Below are 16,952 nucleotides of genomic sequence, written 5' to 3'. Positions count from 1 at the left end.
GACAGCATTATGTAAATACACAACTTGTTTGGAAGAGAGTTTTGCGGGGCGGATGGTCACAGCGAATGAACAACATTCGCGTTTGAGTTGCTTTTTGATAAAATCCCGGGAGCTCTTAATGTTAAACCAGACACCTAAAAATCGAAAAGAAGTTGTCATGGAAATTGGGATAATAGTAATGGAAGGAACACTATTTAAAGAGAATAAATCCAAATTAAATGTAATAGGGGGTAAAATGGAATTCGAAGTCAAAGGCAACGAATTAGTAATTAACACATATTTGTTATGATTGGCAGAAGTGTTATTGATCTGATAAAATTCTTCAATAATGGATAACATAAATTCCATGCCAGCTTTCAACGAGAAAATAAGAGTAGAGTCATCCATAAATACTAAGTTATTAATCTTCAAATCAGGAGAAGGATTAGGAGAATCAATTAAAGACGGTGTAGAAAGAACATAAGGGTCCTTCATTTCATTCTTCAAAACAGTCAATAAAGGATCAATATAAATAACCCATAAAAGAGGAGAAATAACTTCGCCTTGGTCAATACCAATGCGAACCCTATAAGCAGGCGTAGATCCATGAGCAGTGAAAACGCGATTAGTGCGTTTCGTGAAAAGAGAAAGGATAAATTTAACAGCGGAGGCTGGAAGACGTATACGTTCTAGAGCAAAACGTAACATAGTCAAATCGACTGAGTCGAAAGCTTTAGAGATATCTTGTGAAAGAATCCAAAGTGGGTTTTTGTTGGTATCAGCATCATGGATAATAGATTCTAAAGTAATAATAGGGTCGCGGCAAGAACCACCAGGAAGACCAGTGAAGTTGCCACCTTTAAGAACATCATGTGAAGCCATAATAGTAGAAAGGCGATTATAAAAAAGTTTGACAAGAGATTTTTTAATCACTTCAAGTAAAGTAATAGGACGAGTATTTTTTAATTGACACTTCCATTCGTGAGGTTTGGGGATGGGAAAGACCATTGCTTGTCACCATAAGTCGGAAATATCAGCTTTGGAAAGGCAGGCTTGAATTAAATTAAGAAGCAGAGCCGAGGTACGGGTTCCAAGATGTTTGAGCATTTTATAGGTAATCATGGAAGGACCAGAGGCTTTACCGTTAGGAGTGGAAGAAACGGTGGATAACCATTCATCAAGGGTGGGGGGATTCATTAAAGAATCATAGATGGAGAAGGACAAATTATCCATAGGTTGATAGGCAGAAGACCATCTATCAGGTAATGTATCGAAAGATACAGGAGGAGTGGACTTTATAGGTACAAAGTTTTGGAAATGGTTAACAACAGCATCATCTACATCCTTAGGATCAGTTAACAACTGGGGTTGAGTAGGATGGTCGATGAAGATATGGTTCAAAGTGATACGGCGACGGGTGCGAGAGAGCGCTGAATCGATGAAAGAGGAAAGGTCAGTTTCAAAATTATTATTCCTATCGTCCAAGTGAGCACGGATGGAAGAATCTTGGAATTCTTTTTCTTGAAGTAAGTGAAATCCTCGTAAGGATTTTGAAATATTGGATAAATCGTCAATAAGTGACTTGAAATTATCTTGTCGACATGATGAAAGAGAAAAGGGCAGAGTAGGAATGAAAGTAAAAACTTTCTTATATAATTGAAGAATGTTTTGAAGTCGATGCAAATGTATAGACCACTTATGTTCATGAGCAGCAGAATAAGTTAAAGGATATTTGCGCAATAGACGTATCGAATGCATTAGGCGATTTAAAAACTGATAATGTTGTGTTAAAATTTCCAGATCTTTAGGGACCTTGGGAGTATAGTTGTTGCCAACAATAGAAGAAGGTAAAGTAACGTTGGCAGCTTTGAGGATTCGTGATTGAAGATATTCGCACATTTGATTGATATGCCAGGAGGAAAAGGTTGAAGGGGAGACGTCATATAAAGCATCAGCTTTGTTAGCGAAATCCGTCCATTGAATGTCAGTTACAGAATCAAATTTGAAGACGCGACGGGTTTGGCGCTTAAGTTGTCGAGCGCGAGCCAATTTAATAGAGGCAAAAAGTAAAGACATATCATAGTATGTGATAACAGGGTTATGGTCAGATGTGCAAATGTCTTGAGCATCAAAAATGCAGGCAGTAAGGGCATATCCTTTGAGAAGAGGGTAAGACCATACATAATCAACGCAAGTAATATGGTCATTGCGATGAAAGGTACCTAAGGAGTTGGAAAGATTAATAGGAGTATAGTCTTTATATCCATGAGAAAGGAGATGAAAAAATAATCGGTGAATATGTTTTGAAGCAATTTGAGGTTGATTAAAATAAATAGGATAATATTTATCTAAATGCATATTAAAATCGCCACAAACAGCATGGTAAAAACCAGCTTGTTTAGTAAGGGTAAGTTGTTGAATAAGCAAATCAATAGTGTCAGTGCGCAAAACACTTTCAGCAGGAGGAGGGATATAAATAACAAATATACGCAATTTAACATTGCCTTTAAAATATAAGTCAACAGAAAGCAAACGTGAAGAATGGGATTGAAAATCTTGTACATGTAAAGCAAGAGAATTTTCTATAAAAAGAGAAACACTACCAGAAGAAAGAATTTGTTTAGAAGTATCCAAATCAGAAGAGAACACAGTATAATTAGAAATGCACTTGGATAAAAACTTCATTTGTTTAGGGTGGAGATGAGTATCAACGATACTACCAAAAGAAATATGTTTTAAAGAAAAGAAAGTAAAAATTTCTTCTAATTTAGTCTGACCATGCATTTTAAGGCCATTAACATTAAAGGAGGAAATATTAAATGAGTTGAAGATAGGAGAAGTGTTACTGGAAGAAGAAAATAAAGATTCATGTGAAAAAATTTCAGTAACATCATCGGAGTTGGGAGGGTTCCGTACAAAGGTATCATAATTAAAATTATTGTCCGTCATTAAAACACAATGATAAAAAACAGTCGGGGTGGTAGAATTTGAAGAAAAAGAAATTAATTGGAAGGAGCTGAACTAGCTGATTCCAAGGGAGCACCACCAATGGAGCTAATGAATTGTTTGATATGACCGGTAAGTTGGTCCAATTTACTTTCAATAGCGACTCTACTATTTTTGAAATCGTTAATTTCTTCTTGCGTTGAGGAGATAAGGGTAAAAGGAGGAGCATTAGGGGAAAGGTGAGAAGGAAGAAGCGACGTGTTAGGAACAATAGTGGTAAGAGGCAGAAGTCGCGTTAAAATACTTCTGGGGGTAAATGAGATTTAGCGGAAGGCTGAATGTTAAGTGGAACATGGAATACAGGGGCATCTTCTTGCATAAGATCCAAGTCAGATTCATTAGGACTAGGAAGCTGATCAAGGCCAAGGTGTGATTCGATACGAGTCATCCGTTGGTCAGCAAGTTCAAGAGCGGAAATGCGTTTGTGAAAATTAGCAACTTCGCATTGCAATTCGCGCAAGAGGTTTAAAATATTGTTAGCATCATCAGGAGATAATGCTGAGTTGGGGGTTTGTCAGGGCAAAGGACGTGCTGTAGAACGAGAGGAGGAAGAAAACGAGACCGATCTTTCTTTACTATTATGGCGGGCACGTTGGGAATGATTGGGATTTGGTTTGTTATGATTTTTATCATTATTAGTGCGGTCATGGGAAATGTTTTTATCACGTCCAGAATTGGAAGCAGATCGATCTTTAGATTTGGAGCGGGAACGGGAGCGTGAACGTGCATTGGCAGCATTAGAATTGGAGCGGCGAGGAGGTTGATTGACGTTAAAACGCTCTTTAAGTTTTGCCACAGGGTCGCGAGTACGACTACGTCCTCTAGTTTGTTTGAGTGGACAAAAATTTGGGGCGCAACCTAATTTGCCACATCTGTGACAAAGTTTATTAGTATTATCAGGGGAGGACCAGGAAAGCACCTTGCCTTGGAAGCTGACAGTCTGTTCCATAGCAGCGTCCATAGTTTCTTGGGAATTGAAAGTGACATAAGCCCATCTTTTGGGTTTGTAAGAATTTAAAGATAGTGGCACATTGACAGCTTTAGCGCCAAGGTCACGAGTAAGAGGAGCCAAGTTGATATCTTTAACGTTGGGGGGAAGTTGAGTGAGGGTGGCAACGTATTGTCGGCGCGCAGCCTTTTGATCCACAGTATAAAAACACGGAGTAATTCTGAGGCAGGTGGAGAAACAATACACAGCCCATTGGTCGGTAAAACGAGCAATTGAATCGGCGTGATCATATACAATACGGGCTTGTTGGACTTTGGCATTAGGCCTGGAGAAGAGGCAGCAAGAGGTGATATTACCAAATTTTTTAAAATAAGCCATGAGGCTGTCTTTTTTAATGAAGAAAGGGATATCGGTAACTTGGATAGCCCAGAGATCTTCATTAGATTGGAGTTGGCGAGGGTCGTGTACATGAAAGATCAAGTCAGGGAACTCAGGATGAGTGGAACCAATGCACAAATCGCGTGCTTTAGCGGTATGGAAGTGAATAACGAGGCGTTTGGCTTTGCCAGAACCAGTTATACGCGCTTTTCCAGTAAACGACTCGTAAGTTTCTAAAAAAAGGTTATTAACAGCCTCAATAAGGGCTTTATTGGTAGGGAATTTTTTAAGAGATTCAAGGGCAGCATTCGGCGCAGCCGCAGCCAGAAAATCATCTCTGGTTATGGCGAGGGTCACTACTGGATTAGGAGTATGATCGCCATCTGGAACACCATTGGAATCCAAATTAGGAGACGCGTTAGGGGGTTGTTGCAAGTCTTTGTTCAAAGGTGCATGCATGGACGCGTTCACATTTCCAGAAGACGCGACGTGACTGGGCGCAGTTGGCGCAGCAGATTTTTTCGGGGAGGAGGTCAAAGTATTTTCGCCAGAGATATTTTGTTGAGAAGAAGAGGAAGGTACATCTACTCCAACGTCAGCCGTCTGGTCATCGGCTACGTAGTCTTCTTCCATAGAATTTTTGGTAAACGTACGATTACGTTTCTGCTGGATAGTGTTTTCACCATCGGAGCTTGAATTATCAGAGTTGTTATTATTTTTTCGTTCGGCGGGAAGCTTTCCTACTGTTAGGGTTATGACTTCCACGGCCTCTCTTGGCATAGTTACCAGACATAGTAGAGGGCTTTGAGTTGGGAATATATAAAATATAAAATTTTTATTAGTAGCTTGTATTATTTTTAAAAATAATAAAAAATATTTTTCGTCGGAATTTTAGTTTTTGAAAAATTTAGGAGAGAGTTACTACTACTGGTTAAAAACCAACACTGGTTAAAAACCAGGCAAACGTGGCATAGTAGCCTTTATCTTTATTAAATTTATTCGAACTTTACAATTTACAGAAAATAAAAAGAAAAATATAAAAATAAAACTAACTAAAAACAAAGCTATATAGTCTCCTAAGAAAAAATAAAGTAAAAAATTAATCTAAAAAAGAAAAATCGCATTACACTAAATTTCCCCAGATCTTTCCCCTTGATATATTCCAACCAAAGTAGAAGCAATTATGCTAACAAAATAACGAATAGCGCGCCCACTATAAAAATCGACACTCCATCCTGCAAAAGCTGTTATTAAGTAGCACCGTTAGACGACCCATAAAACCCGAAAAGTGATTAAACCAAGGCAAACCATATTTCATCGAGTTCTTCAACCAATCGGTTCCAGAGTCACGTGAATCGTGTAGGGTCAGAGGCGGTAAAGATGAGTAAGGTATGTATGTTGACAATGGCAAATTAGATGGCTTCGGAGTAGTTTTCAACTTATAGGTAATATTCATCGCGTTTTCCCATCTACATTTTTCATAAGAACGCGGATTCCAAATTCGTCTTCTGAATTTTTGAACAAAATTATTATGAATAGCAGCGATAACCTTAATCGCAGAAATTCTTGGAATGGATAAGTCGACAAATAAGTCGATGAAAAATTTGGGTAAACAACCACGGACAAGGGCAAAGGAGGACCAATTTGTAGAAGAAAAGGACCAGCATGAAAGAGAAGTGAGTTTAGCAATAAATGGAGTAGGATCAATGTCAGCCAATTTTCCAGCTTCCAGAATTTTGGAAATCAAATGGTTTTGATAAGATTGTAAAATTTGTTGCATAGGCAGACGCCGATTTTTGCACATAAAAAGGTGTATCAAGTCTTCCATGCGGTCGATACAAGAACGGCAAGTTAATTCGTCCATGTATAAGTCTGGTCGGGTTCGTTTAAGCTTTTCCAATGTAGGCAAATCATCCAAGAAAAGTTTGAATTTAAAGGTTAGGTGTCTTGAAGCGTACTCAGGGGTAAAAGATGCATCATGAGAAGGCTTGAAATTCAAAGTGAACCAAGTAAGTTCCCAGTCAACAATATAATCTATATTAGAAGATAATAAAGAAATAAAGTGAAATCGCGTTAAATTTAACAAATTACGCATTAACTGCGTTTGATAATATTGTTTGAGAAGGTGTCGCGGATTAGATTCACAGACAATGTCATTGTCATAAGTTAAGACAAAATCATGGGCAGAGGCTAGATCCATTCCAGAGATCAAAATACTGGATGACGCAGTATGAGCAGTGTTGGCCAAGGAATCAGCAAAATCGTTTAAATAGTTGCCAGAGTGAGCTTTGACTTTGACAGGAAGAACTGTTAAATTCTTAGAAAAGATGGTTCGTTCAATAATAGCCCAAAGCTCGAAATTTGTTGTTTTGTAGTAAAGACGGCTATTTGAGTACACATAGGAAGAACAATTTTGAAGGCCATCAATGGCAATTTGCGAGTCAGTATAAATAGTAACTTCTGAGTCACGAGGAGAGATGGTTAAAACTGCGTAAATAGCGGCAGCTTCAGCTCGAGAAGAAGAAGGATTATCTCGAATAAGGCCATGAGCATAAGTAGCAATGGAGTTAGGAAAACCTGCATCAGGAACCATTTGCATCCAGGACCAACCCATAGAAACATCAGGAGCGCCTAAATTAATAAGAGACCCATCAGTGAAAAAAATGTAACGTGAGTCCGAAGACATGACCAACGGGGAATTTGCAAAAACAGCAGCAGCTGAAGATTCAATAGTGACGGGAGTAGCAGGAGCTACGACGGTAACTGCAGAAGGGGAATCAGAGTCAAAATCCAATCTACTGTAATAAAGACGGACACTATCTTCTATATCAGCCCAAGTAAAAGGGGAAGTCACTTCAGAAGTAGTACATCTAATCCGCTCATTGGTAGTGGGCAGAATAAGCGAATGTTGTAGAGAAATCGTAGGCGTACAAAGAGTTAAATCAGCATTCCGTTTTTTGGAAGGAGGCAAAGGAGTATGAGCAGCGCAACCAGGGCAGGGAGAAAGTCTAATGAGATCACCAGGCGAAGATTCACAATCAGGAGAAATCCAGTGAACAATAGAATAAGTACCACGACTTGCTTGGACCAATAGTTGTTTGCCAAAAATGGGAGAACCATAATCATCCAACGTGACAATCCAATTTTTTGTAGTGGGAGGAGAAGATAGACAAGGAGTCAATTCATAAGATGACAAGTCATTCGTATGCGTAATAATAAAACGATCCTGCAGACGATTATTGGAGTCAGGAACAGTGGTAACTTGTTGAATATCTTTGTACCAAAAAGGATATGGCCAGGGCCACGTCGTCCAACCAAATTGTCATAGTAAGCCTTCCAGGAAATTAAATGAGATCCTTGGGGAGTAACAAGCTGAGATAAATAAAACAATTGTCGTTTTCGCAAAATAGGGAAATAGGCTTTAAAGGCCTTAGGTGTCATGCATTCAAATAAAGGAACGCGTCCATCTATCAAGGATAGGTTCGGAAGCTTCGAAAGTTGAGTATAAAGCAAGTGAAAGGGAGTAGAAGTTAAGAGAGCAATAGTGCAAGCGATATAATCTTTTTTAAAGGAAAATAAAGAAGACCATATAGACCAATCCTTAATTAAAAGAGGAAAAATAGGAATCAAAAAATTATATTGAATTAAACACAATCTATAAATAAAAAGAGATTGAATAAAAGAAGAAGAAGAATTAGCCATTAAAAATAAATTGGTACTATGACATTGCCATTGATGAGCAAACAAATTAATCAAGCCCAAGGCTTGAGACAAAAATAAAATGGGATTGGGTAAAGAACGAGAAAAATTTGCTTTATGCTTCACAACAGATCGTATACTTCTCGTTATTAGGTGGCAGTCAGATTCAGACAAGTGAGTAACTTGCATCCGGTATTTGAGTTTCGGTATGAGAACAGCATTATGTAAATACACAACTTGTTTGGAAGAGAGCTTTGCGGGCCGGATGGTTGCAGCGAACGAACAGCATTCACGTTTGAGTTGCATTTTGACAAAGTCCCGGGAGCTTTTAATGTTAAACCAAACACCTAAAAAACGAAAAGAAGTTGTCATGGAAATTGGGGTAATGGTAATGGAAGGAACACTATTTAACGAGGATAAATCCAAATTAAAAGTAATAGGAGATAAAGTAGAATTCGAAGTTAAAGGCAACGAATTAGTAATTAGCACATATTTGTTATGATTGGCAGAAGTATTATTGATCTGATAAAATTCTTCAGTAATGGATAACATAAATTCCATGCCAGCTTTTGACGAGGAGATAAGAGTAGAGTCATCCATAAATACTAAATTATTAATCTTCAAATCAGGAAGAGGATTCGAAGAATCACTTAAAGACGGTGTAGAAAGAACATAAGGGTCCATCATTTCATTCTTCAAGACAGTGAGTAAGGGATCAATATTAATAACCCATAAAAGAGGAGAAATTGGTCAATACCAATGCGAACCCTATAAGCAGGCGTAGATCCATGAGCAGTGAAAACGCGATTAATGCGTTTCGTGAAAAGTGAAAGGATAAACTTAACAGCAGAAGCTGGAAGACGGATGCGTTCTAGAGCAAAATGTAATATAGTCAGATCGACCGAGTCAAAAGCTTTAGAAATATCTTGGGAAAGAATCCAAAGTGGGTTTTTGTTGATATCAGCATCATGGATAATAGACTCTAGAGTAATAATAGGGTCGCGGCAAGAACCACCAGGAAGACCAGCGAAGTTACCACCTTTAAGGACATCATGTAAAGCCAGAATAGTAGAAAGGCGATTATAAAAAAGTTTGACAAGGGATTTTCTAATCACTTTGAGTAAAGTAATAGGACGAATATTTTTTAATTGACATTTCCATTCGTGAGGTTTGGGGATGGGAAAAACTATTGCTTGTCACCATAAATCAGGAATATCAGCTTTGGAGAGGCATGATTGAATTAAAATAAGTAGCAGAGCCGAGGTGCGGGTACCAAGATGCTTAAGCATTTCATAGGTAATCATGGAAGGACCAGAGGCTTTACCGTTAGGAGTGGAAGAAACGGTGGATAACCATTCGTCAAGGGTAGGGGGATTCATTAAAGAATCAAAGATGGAGGAGGACACATCATCCATAGGCTGGTAGGCAGTAGACCATCTAGCCGGTAGTGTATCAAAGGACACCGGTAGAGTGGATTTTATAGGCACAAAATTTTGGAAATGGTTAATAACTGCATCATCTATGTCCTTAGAATCAGTTAACAACTGAGGGTGAGTGGGATGGTCGATAAAGACACAGTCCAGAGTGATACGGCGACGGGTGCGAAAAAGCGCTGAATCGATAAAGGAGGAAAGGTCAGTTTCAAAATTGTTATTTCTATCATCCAAATGAGCACGAACGGAGGAATCTTGAAATTCTTTTTCTTGAAGCAATTGAAATCCTCGTAAGGATTTTGAAATATTGGATAAATCATCAAGAAGTGACGTGAAATTGTCTTGTCGACATGATGAAAGAGAAGAGGGCAAAGTAAAGATGAAAGTAAAAACTTTCTTGTACAATTGAAGAATGTTATGAAGTCTATGCAAATGTATAGACCACTTATGTTCATGAGCAGTAGAATAAGTTAAAGGATATTTGCGCAATAGACGAATCGAATGCATTAGGTGATTTAAAAATGGATAATGTTGAGTTAAAATTTCCAGATCTTTAGGGACCTTAGGAGTATAATTGTTGCCAACAATAGAAGAAGGTAAAGTAGCGTTGGCAGCTTTGAGGATTCGTGATTGAAGATATTCGCACATTTAATTGATATGCCAGGAGGAAAAGGTTGAAGGTGGGATGTCACATAAAGCATCAGCATTGTCAGCAAATTCCGTCCATTGAATATCAGTTACAGAATCAAATTTAAAGACGCGGCGGGTTTGGCGTTTAAGTTGTCGAGCGTGAGCCAATTTGGTAGAGGCATAAAGTAAAGACATATCATAGTATGTGATGACAGGGTTATGATCAGATGTGCAAATGTCTTGAGCATTAAAAATGCAAGCAGTAAGGGCAAATCCTTTGAGAAGAGGGCAGGACCATACATAATCAACGTGAGTAATTTAGTCATTGCGATGAAAGGTACCTAAGGAGTTGGAAAGATTAATAGGAGTATAGTCTTCATATCCATGAGAAAGGAGATGAAAAAATAATCGGTGAATATGTTTTGAAGCAATTTGAGGTTGATTAAAATAAATAGGATAATATTTATCTAAATGCATATTAAAATCGCCACAAATAGCATGGTAAAAACTAGCTTATTTAGTAAGGGTAAGTTGTTGAATAAGCAAATCAATAGTGTCAGTGCGCAAAACACTTTCAGCAGGGGGAGGGATATAAATAACAAATATACGCAATTTAACATTGCCTTTAAAATATAAGTCAACAGAAAGCAAGCGTGAGGAATGAGATTGGAAATCTTGTACATGCGAAGCAAGAGAATTTTCTATAAAAAGAGAAACACCACCAGAAGAAAGAATTTGTTTAGAAGTATCCAAATTAGAAGAGAACACAGTATAATTAGAAATGCGCTTGGATAAAAACTTCATTTGTTTAGGGTGGAGATGAGTATCAACGATACCACCAAAAGAAATATGTTTTAAAGAGAAGAAAGTAGAAATTTCTTCTAATTTAGTCTGACCATGCATTTTAAGGCCATTAACATTAAAGGAGGAAATATTAAATGAGTTGGGTATAGGAGAAGTGTTACTGGAAAAAGAAAATAAAGATTCATGTGAAAAAATTTCAGTAACATCATCAGGGTTGGGAGATTTCCGTACAAAGGCATCATAATTAAAATTATTGTCCGACATTAAAACACAATGAAAAAAAACAGTCGGGGAGGTAGAATTTGGAGAAGAAAATTAATTGGAAGAAGCTGAATCAGCTTGTTCCAGGGGAGCACCACCAAGGGAGCCAATGAATTGTTTGATATGACCAGTGAGTTGGTCCAATTTACTTTCAATAGCGACTCTACTATTTTTGAGATTGTTAATTTCTTCTTGCGTGGAGGAGATAGGGGTAAAAGGGAGAGCGTTTGGGGAAAGGTGAGAAGGAGGAAGCGAGGTGTTAGGAACAATAGTGATTGTAGGCGAAAGTCGCGTTAAAATACTTTTGGGGGGCGAAGAAGATTTAGCGGAAGACTGAATATTAAGTGGAACATGAATTACAGGGGCATCTTCTTGCATGAGATCCGGTTCAGGCTCATTGGGCGAAGGAAGTGGATCGAGGCCAAGGTGTGATTCAATACGAGACATCCGTTGGTCAGCGAGTTCAAGAGCGGAGATGCGTTTGTGGAAGTTGGCTACTTCACATTGTAATTCACGCAAAAGGTTTAGAATGTTATTAGTATCATCAGGTGATAATGCAGGGTTAGGAGTTTGTCGGGGCAAGGGACGTGCTGTAGAACGAGAGGAGGAAGAGAAGGAAACCGATCGTTCTTTGCTATTATGGCGGGCACGTTGGGAAGTATTGGGATTTGGTGTGTTATGAATTTTATCCTTATTAGTACGGTCCTGGGAGATGTTATTGTCACGTCTAGAATTGGAAGCAGATCGATCTTTAGATTTTGAGCGAGATCAGGAGCGTGAACGTGCATTGGCAGTATTAGAATTGGAGCGGCGAGGTTGGTTGACATTAAATCGTTCTTTGAGTTTTGCAACAGGGTCGCGAGTGCGACTTCTACCTCTAGATTGTTTAAGTGGGCAGAAATTCGGGGCGCAACCTAATTTGCCACATCTGTGACAAAGTTTATTAGTATTATCTGGGGAGGACCAGAAAAGTACATGTCCTTGGAAGCTAATGGTTTGTTCCATAGCAGCATCCATAGTTTCTTGGGAGTTGAAGGTGACGTAAGCCCATCTTTTGGGTTTGTAAGAATTTAGAGAAAGTGGCACATTAACAGCTTTGGCGCCAAGATTTCGAGTAAGAGGAGCCAAGTTGATATTCTTAACATTAGGGGGGAGCTGAGTGAGAGTGGCAACGTATTGATGGCGCGCAGCCTTTTGATCAATAGTATAGAAACATGGAGTAATTCTGAGGCAGGTGGAGAAACAGTATACAGCCCATTGATCAGTAAAACGAGCAATTAAATCGGCGTAATCATATACAATACGGGCTTGTTGGACTTTGGCATTGGGCTGGAAAAGAGGCGGCAAGAGGTGATATTACCAAATTTTTTAAAATAAGCCATCAGGTTGTCCTTTTTAATGAAAAAGAGGATATCGGTAACTTGGATGGCCCGAAGATCTTCATTAGATCGGAGTTGGCGAGGATCATGTGCATGAAAGATTAAGTCAGGGAACTCGGAATGAGTGGAACCAACGCACAAATCGTGTGCTTCAGCGATATGGAAGTGGATAACGAGGCGTTTGGCTTCACCAGAACCAGTCATACGCGCTTTTCCAGTAAATGACTCGTAAGTTTCTAAAAAAAGGTTATTAACAGCCTCAATAAGGGCTTTATTGGTAGGGAATTTCTTAAGAGATTCAGGGGCAGCATTCGGCGCAGCCGCAGCCTGAAAATTATCTCTGGTTATGGCGAGGGTCACCACTGGATCTGGAGATTGATTGCCATCTGGAGCACCATTGGTATCTAAATTGGGCGACGCGATAGAGGGTTGTTGCAAGTCTTTGTTCAAAGGCGCATGCATGAACGCGTCCACATTTTCAGAAGATGCGACGTGACTGGGCGCAGTTGGCGCAGCAGATTTATTCGGGAAGGAGGTCAAAGTATTTCGCCAGAGATATTTTGTTGAGAAGAAAAGGAAGGGCCATCTACTCCAACGTCAGCCGTCTGGTCATCGGCAACGTAGTCTTCTTCCATAGAATTTTCAGTAATCGTACGATTACGTTTTTGCTGGACAGTATTTTTACCATCGGAGCTTGAATTATCAGAGTTGTTATTATTTTTTCGTTCTTGACGGGAAGCTTTCCTACTGTTAAGGTTATGACTTCCACGGCCTCTCTTGGCATAGTTACCAGACATAGTAGAGGGCTTTGAGTTGGGAATATATAAAATATAAAATTTTATTAGTAGCTTGTATTATTTTTTAAAAATAATAAAAAATTATTTTCGTCAGAAATTTTCGTTTTTGAAAAATTCAGGAGAGAGTTACTACTGGTTAAAAACCAATATATCGGGTAGCAGATATGTATCAGATATGTACCCGATATGTGTAGTATTAATGCAGAAAATTGGGTACCCGATATGTGTAAGATATGTGTAAATATATATATCATATACATATCGGGTACTAATATGTATATGATATGTAAATGATATGTAGACGATATATATATTTACACATATCTTACACATATCAGATACCCGATTTTCTGCATTAATACTACACATATCGGGTACATATCTGATACATATCTGCTACCCGATATATTGGTTTTTGACTAGTACCTAACCTTTAAATTCAAACTTTTCTTGGATGATTTGCCTACACTGGAAAAGCTTAAACGGACCTGACCAGACTTATACATGGACGAATTAACTTGCCGTTCTTGTATCGACCGCATGGAAGACCTGATGCACCTTTTTATGTGCAAAAAACGACGTTTGCCTATGCAGCAAATTCTCCAATCTTATCAAAGTCATTTGATTTCCAAACTTCTGGAAGCGAGTAATTTAGTTGATACTGATCCTACTCCATTTATAGCTAAACTTACTTCTCTTTCATGCTGGTCCTTTTCTTCTACAAATTGGTCCTCCTTCGCCCTTATCCGTGGTTGCTTACCCAAACTCTTCATCGACTTATTTGTTGATTTATCCATTCCAAGAACTTCTGCGATTAAAGTTATCGCTGCTATTCATAACAATTTTGTCCAGAAATTCAGAAGACGAATCTGGAATCCGCGTTCTTATGAGAAAAGTAAATGGGAAAACGCGATGAACATTACCTATAAGTTGAAAACTACTCCGAAGCCATCCAATCTGCCATTGTCGACGTACATACCTTACTCATCTTTACCACCTCCGACCCTACACGATTCACGTGACTCCGGAACCGATTGGTTGAAGAACTCGATGAAATATGGTTTGCCTTGGTTTAATCACTTTTCGGGTTTTATGGGTCGTCTAACGGTGCTACTTAATAACAGCTTTTGCAGGATGGAGTGTCGATTTTTATAGTGGGCGCGCTATTCGTTATTTTGTTAGCATAGTTGCTTCTACTTTGGTTGGAATATATCAAGGGGGAAGATCTGGGGGAAATTTAGTGTAATGCGATTTTTCTTTTTTTAGATTAATTTTTTACTTTATTTTTTCTTAGGAGACTATATAGCTTTGTTTTTAGTTAGTTTTATTTTTATATCTTTCTTTTTATTTTTGTAAATTGTCAAAGTTCGAATAAATTTAATAAAGATAAAGGCTACTATGCCACGTTTGCCTGGTTTTTGACTAGTAGTAAAAACTCTCTCCTGAAATTTTCAAAAACAAAAATTTCCGACGAAAATAATTTTTTATTATTTTTAAAAAATAATACAAGCTACTAATAAAATTTTATATTTTATATATTCCCAACTCAAAGCCCTCTACTATGTCTGGTAACTATGCCAAGAGAGGCCGTGGAAGTCATAACCCTAACAGTAGGAAAGCTTCCCGTCAAGAACGAAAAAACAACAATAACTCTGATAATTCAAGCTCCGATGGTGAAAACACTATCCAGCAGAAACGTAATCGTACGATTACCGAAAATTCTATGGAAGAAGACTACGTTGCCGACGCCCAGACGGCTGACGTTGGAGTAGATGGACCTTCCTCTTCTCCTCAACAAAATATCTCTGGCGAAAATACTTTGACCTCCTCCCCGAACAAATCTGCTGCGCCAACTGCGTCCAGTCACATTACGTCTCCTAGAAATGTGGACGCGTCCATGCATGCACCTTCAAACAAAGACTTGCAACAACCCCCTAACGCGTCACCAAATTTAGATACCAACGATGCTCCAGATGATGATCAAACTCCTGATCCAGTGGTGACCCTCACCATAACCAGAGATGATTTTCAGGCTGCGGCTGCGCCGAATGCTGCCCCTGAATCTCTTAAGAAATTCCCTACCAACAAAGCCCTTATTGAGGCTGTTAATAACCTTTTTTTAGAAACTTATGAGTCGTTTACTGGAAAAGCACGTATGACTGGCTCTGGCGAAGCCAAACGCCTCATTATCCACTTCCATACCGCTGAAGCACGCGATTTGTGCGTTGGTTCCACTCATCCTGAGTTCCCTGACTTAATTTTTCATGCACATGACCCTCGCCAACTCTGATCCAATGAAGATCTCCGGGCTATCCAAGTTACCGATATCCCTTTCTTCATTAAAAAGGACAATCTGTTGGCTTATTTTAAAAAATTTGGTAATATCACCTCTTGCCGCCTCTTTTCCAGCCCAATGCCAAAGTCCAGCAAGCCCGTATTGTATATGATCACGCCGATTCAATTGCTCGTTTTACCGATCAATGGGCTGTATACTGTTTTTCCACCTGCCTCAGAATCACCCCATGTTTCTATACTATAGATCAAAAGGCTGCGCGCCGTCAATACGTCGCCACTCTCACTCAGCTTCCCCCTAATGTTAAGGATATCAACTTGGCTCCTCTTACTCGTAATCTTGGCACCAAAGCTGTTAATGTGCCACTTTCTCTGAATTCTTACAAACCCAAAAGATGGGCTTATGTCACCTTCAACTCCCAAGAAACCATGGATGCTGCTATGGAACAAACTATTAGCTTCCAAGGTCATGTACTTTTCTGGTCTTCCCCAGATAATACTAATAAACTTTGTCACAGATGTGGCAAATTAGGTTGCGCCCCAAATTTCTGCCCACTTAAACAAACTAGAGGCAGAAGTCGCACTCGCGACCCTGTTGTAAAACTCAAAGAACGTTTTAATGTTAATCAATCTCGCCGCTCCAATTCTAAGACTGCTAATGCACGTTCTCGCTCCTGATCTCGCTCCAAATCTAAAGATTGATCTGCTTCCAATTCTGGACGTGATAACAATAATGATAAAAATCATAACAAACCCGTTCCCAATATCTCCCAACGTGCCCGCCATAATAGCAAAGAACGATCGGTCTCCTTTTCTTCTTCCTCTCGTTCTACAGCACGTCCCTTGCCCCGACAAACTCCTAACTCTGCATTATCTCCTGATGATGCTAATAACATTCTTAACCTTTTGCGTGAATTACAATGTGAAGTAGCCAACTTTCACAAACGCATCTCCGCTCTTGAACTTGCTGACCAATGGATGTCTCGTATTGAATCACACCTTGGCCTCGATCCACTTCCTTCGCCTAATGAGCCTGAACCGGATCTCATGCAAGAAGATGCCCCTGTTACTCATGTTCCGCTTAATATTCAGTCTTCCGCTAAATATTCCTTGCCCCCCAAAAGTATTTTAACGCGACCTTCGCCTACATTCACTATTGTTCCTAACACCTCGCTCCCTCCTTCTCACCTTTCCCCAAATGCTCCTCCTTTTACCCCTCTTTCCTCCACGCAAGAAGAAATTAACGATCTCAAAAATAGTAGAGTCGTTATTGAAAGTAAATTGGATCAACTCACTGGTCATATCAAACAATTCATTGGCTCCCTTGGTGGTGCTCCCCTGGAAC

The sequence above is a fragment of the Rhizophagus irregularis genome, chromosome 29 (assembly GCF_026210795.1).
Source record: "Rhizophagus irregularis chromosome 29, complete sequence".
In the NCBI taxonomy this organism is placed as follows: domain Eukaryota; kingdom Fungi; phylum Glomeromycota; class Glomeromycetes; order Glomerales; family Glomeraceae; genus Rhizophagus; species Rhizophagus irregularis.
Note: the sequence above shows the minus strand (reverse complement) of the source record.